Below are 5,557 nucleotides of genomic sequence, written 5' to 3' on the forward strand. Positions count from 1 at the left end.
AAAGGTGCGAATCAAATAAGCACTTTACAAAGAGCTGGGGATACTCGATGGAGCTCTCACTTTAATTCTATTTGCAGTTTGATAAAAATGTTTACTGCTACCAATATTGTTCTCAATAATATCATTGAAGACGGGACAAATTATGCACAAAGAGGTGAGGCTTATGGTGTTAGTAAAATATTATTGTCATTTGAATTTGTTTTCACTTTGCACTTGATGAATGATATTATGGGAATCACTAATGTTCTTTGCCAAGCACTGCAACAACAATCTCAAGATATTCTTAATGCAATGCATATTGTTTCTACATCAAAGTTATTTCTTCAACAATTAAGAGATGGTGAATGGTGCAATTTTCTTGCAAATGTTAAAGATTTTTGTGAAAAACATGAAATTGAAGTCCCTAATATGAGTGCACAATATGTTTTTGGAAGAGGTCGATCTCTCATCAACCAAGTGTGACAGTTGAGCATCATTATCGAATAGATGTATTCTTGGCAACAATTGACTCTCAATACAAGAGTTGAATAGTAGATTTAATGAGCAAACAATAGAGCTTTTGACTTTGAGTTGTGCTTTGGATCCTAAGGACAAAAGCTAAATATTTTGAAATCTCAGTTGCAACATTATCAGCATGATATACCAAATCATTTGAAAGGCATTGGTACACTTTCTGGATTGTGCAACAAGTTGCAAGAAACGGGAAAATCAAGAACTTATCACATGATTGATAGATTAATACGTCTTGTTTTGACTCTACTAGTGTCTACAGCAACAACAGAAAGAGCTTTTTCAGCAATGAAAATTGTTAAGACAAGACTCCGAAGTAAGACGGCTGATGAATTTCTTGCAGACAATTTGGTCATCTATATAGAAAAAGAATTAGCAGCTATTTTCGACACAAATTCAATTATAGATGATTTTGAAAATAGAAAAAAACGTCGAATAGCCTTTTCATGATACAAAACTGTAAGTAGTAATTTTTATATATTATTGTCTTACTTTGATTGAGATTATATATATTTTTTTTTTAATTTTATCAATAGAAATAGTAATATAAAATATAACACCACCTCCCCTAAATAGTTAGCCTAACTCCGCCCCTGCACACAATGACTGCGACGGAGGCGCTGGACGTCCGGGTTGCTACAGCGCCGTTAGTTCGACCCACACAATATGTGCGTCCTCCCTTGTCGGTGGCCTGTGCGGCAACAGTGCCAGTCGAAACAGTGTTGGCGCGATTTTCGATACCGTGGCGTTAGTGTACCGGTGAGACTCCATGAGAAAGGCATAAAATACTGACAAATCGTATTGAAAGAGAGAAGTGAGAGATGGAGGTAGTTTATTTGTTTCTAAAACCGACGATAATCCTAATATTTGATTTAAATTTTAAATTGGAAACTATTCAAAATTAATTAGTTGCCTATAATTTAAAATTAATTAATTGCCTATCAAATATTTTAAATTTTAAATTAACCCCATTGTATGCATTGTATAATACCTCTATTGTCTCCTCATATTTTTTCTAAATTAAAATAATACAACATATATGATAATTATTAGTTGAAATAAAACATAAAAAGAATATTTACTTATTTATTTCTTTATTTTTGTGGATACGCAAATATGCGGACACCAGCACAAAATTCGCAATCCGATTCGATTAATGTGCGGATCTGATCCGATCCGATCTGAAAGCCTTGCGGATTGGATCCATATCCGCACTATTCATATCGGATTCGGATAAACACTGCGGACATGCAGATCGGATCCGATCCATGAATACCCCTAGATATAAATGGCAGGAACAACACTACTTCCACTTTTCTACTACATATGGTTGTTCATGGGTCGGGTGAAATCGGGTTTGTCCTGACCCAGATCTAATTTGAATATATACTGGATTTATTTTTTAGATTCTAATCGGACTTTAATGAAACCTAAATATTTTTGGGTCACAACTATACCAGGTCTAAACCGGGTGAAAACCGAGTCTTTAAAACTTTAACAATAATTTATAAAAAAAACTTATTTATAAAGAAACTTATTTATGATGCACTTATTTATAAAGAAGAAATTTATTACCGAAAAAGTTGATATCTATATTTGAACTTGAATTTATCCATAAATTCGAATTTGATGCTTCTTTGATCTATTTTCTAATTCAACAAATGTGATTAAAAATAAAACAATAAACTTATAATTAATATAACATAATATTAAAATAAATTTAAAATATACATTTTTTTAGTTTCCTTAAGGTGCACACAGATCGGGTGAAGTCGGGTTCGCCTTGATCCGGACTCGACCCAAAATAATGACCGGGTTTATTTTTTAGACCCTTACCCGACTTTAGATCCGGTGAAATCACGCCAAATTATCCCATAAAATGTTTAGGACCGAGTCGGATCTTCGATCTGAGCCGGGTCATGCACACTCCTACTATTAAAGTACTAATTTCACAAATCTAATTAGGTGAATTCTATGGTGTAAAATGTAATTTTTTTCTATACATATAGAATTTAGATGGAAGCTTTTAAAAATTAGACACCTATTATAATACTGCACTCTATGTCTAAGTCTAAGCAGGTCTTGTAGTTTCTACTAATTAATAAGATGGTTTACGGAGATTTGTCTTTTTTTTCTTTGATAACATAGAGGAGCTTAAATCCCAATGGTTTGTCTCCTTATATTAAGTATTAATAGAAATTAATTTTTGCATGAAAGTGTTAATTAGGCGGGTTAATTTTTTTTGTAATAGGGCAGTTAAAAATTTGGACCATACTTGAATTTGTGCTAAGATAAGTCCCTATTTTTAATTCTTATAGTTGATTAATTATTATAGTTAGTTGTTTATAACTTTATCAATTGTCTGTGACCAAAGAAAGAAAAATTACCAAGAACCACTTTTGATTATTTTAGTTAAAGACAAAATAAAATAAAATATTAAAAAAATAAAAATCTAATTTTAGAAAATGAATCACAATGTGATTTTATCTCTAGATAAAATTTATCTTGTTGCACTTTTTCTCTTATATTATAAACATTGTATATGTTATAATTATGGTGTGTTTTTTGGTGGTCATTTTTGTCCCATGATTATGGTGGCTATAAATAACTAAAAAATTAAAATGAAACACGTGAAAGATAGAATGTTTGTTAACCATAATTTTGACCGGTAGTAGAGTAAATTTTTTTCTTTTTTTTTTGTCTTAGCTTCTCAGCATCAACAAAACAATATACTAGCAAAGAAGAAATATGGGTCAGAACAAGAAAAAATATCATCTAATCGTATAATTTCTCTTCTTGGATTTAGGCTATCAGATTTGGTTTGCCGCTATAAGTAATCGCCTCAAGTTGGTGAGAGATGTCTTCTTCTACCTGGAATTACATGGAACCGAATGCGATATTTGTTTTGACAGGATTTCTTGCTATAGTTCCAGCAATCGGTATCCATGGCCACCGCCACCCATCTGCCTCCGCGCCTCTTCCTTGATGAGATTGCTTCCTCCATTCCCTGCCATAATCGGAGGCTCTGTTTTCATTTACCCAATATCCAATTTTCTCTTTTTTTTGCCGCCGTCGTCTCCATCATCTTGTACCACACCACCATCGCTCTGTTAACTCTTCCAGCTTTTCGTTAGCTCCGACATGAAATTTGTCTTATCCATGTGTTTAGGTGAAATACATTCTCTCAATTAGTTGTAAGTATGATTTGAACGTAACGAAAATTTTAATCAGCTTTTTTTATAGTCAAATATCACTCTTTTATTTGTTAGTTAATTTATAGTCACCTATAGTCACTATTAACTTTGTCACCATAGACGTAGCTTATAATTATTTAAATTTTAAAATATTATTTTAGATATTTTTAAGAAAAATAAAATCGTGCGAAAGAAAATATTCATTTAGAAATTAAAATGAAATATTTCAACATTTGATTTTCATTTAAAATAACTATACATACAAGTTTGGTGTGTAAGCATAATAATTGTAAGGATTTAAATATAATGAAGTAAAAGTATCGTCATACTATTTATTTAAATTGAAATAATTTTTTCAAATATAATCTGGTTTAGTATTGAATAATTTCTCATATGGGGACTGATTTTCTAAAACGCTAGAAAGCAATCAATTAATCAAGTAAGTGGCAGTTAAAAAAGGTCTCAATAGAGGCATGAAGGCAATAGAGAGCATATCTAGATCCATCTCTATGATGCATTTATACTTTTTTTCTACTGTTCCATTTTGTTCGGGAATATAAGGGTAAGACATTCTATGAAAAATATATGATTCAGCAAGAAAATTAATAAACGCATTAGATGTAAACTCCTTACCATTATCAGATTGGGAATATTTGATTTTGTGATTTATCAAATTTTTCGATAAAGCTTTAAATTGTTTAAAGACATACCTGTCCCATTGCCTACCCAAATTTATTCAGATTCTTGGTATTCTACACTAGTGAGTAAATTGGAGTGATCATTAATGACATGATGAGAGGATCCTATGTTAAGATGCCATGCCTCATCAGAAAGGGTGGATGAAACAGCTGTGTAAATGGAAGGGTTATAAAGTGATGCTATTGGAGGAGGTGGGGTGGAAGAACCCGGCGTTGAGGTTAAAGTTGAAAATCTTTGAGGAGTTTGAGTAGTAGATCAATTTGTTTAGGGTTGAGAAGAAAAAGAAAAGTTGTGATCAAATCGGTGAAGTAATGCCATGCCACATGTCCAAATTTTTCGCAAACTTGGCATTATGGCTGATTGGATAGAATGAAACCTCTGTCACATCTTTCAACTCTACCATTCCTTTCTCTTCTTCCACTAAAAGAAGACGGGGTTAGATTAGCTTGCATAGAAAGAGATTTAGGTTTTCTGAATTTGGCAAGTATATCTTCATTAGAAAGGACCAAATTCTTAATTACAGTAAAAAATCTATCTTTAGCTTGGCATTAACAGTGATTAAAAGTGATTCATAGTCTTCATTCAATCTGTCTAAGATAATATCAATGTGTTCTTCAAATAAAAGAGGATTTTCTAATGCAGCAAGAGAGTCAATCAAGGTCTTGATTTGTTTAATATTATATGTGGTGGATTTGGTGAAATAGTCTTCAATTCTGCTCTAAATTTTATGACAAAATGCACACTCTACCATCTTATTTGCAAAATCGGGTTCCATAGATGTAAGAAGAAAGGAAATCAAATTGTAATCTTTTTGGCGCCATTATTTGTAGGTTGGTGATTCTGTTCCAACGAGTTTGTCAAAGGCTGATGCAAATTGAAATGGGATTGACTCTTTTAAAAGATGACTCTCCAAATCTTGTCCCTTTATTGCATCGAAAGTTTGTTGTTGCCATGTCTTGAAGTTCTTCTCTCCAAGCTTGTCCGGAATAAGGTTTTGAAAGAATTTGGAGGTAAAAATTGAAAGAAGAGATAAAACATTGTTAGATGTAAGTTCAGCCATGGATCAATATTAGACTTTGATACCATGAAGTGATCTTGAAATAAGAATATGTATGCATAGAGTATCTTATTAAACAAAAGAAAAAAATTATACC

Source organism: Arachis duranensis, chromosome 5 (genome assembly GCF_000817695.3).
Source record: "Arachis duranensis cultivar V14167 chromosome 5, aradu.V14167.gnm2.J7QH, whole genome shotgun sequence".
Taxonomy (NCBI): Eukaryota; Viridiplantae; Streptophyta; class Magnoliopsida; order Fabales; family Fabaceae; genus Arachis; species Arachis duranensis.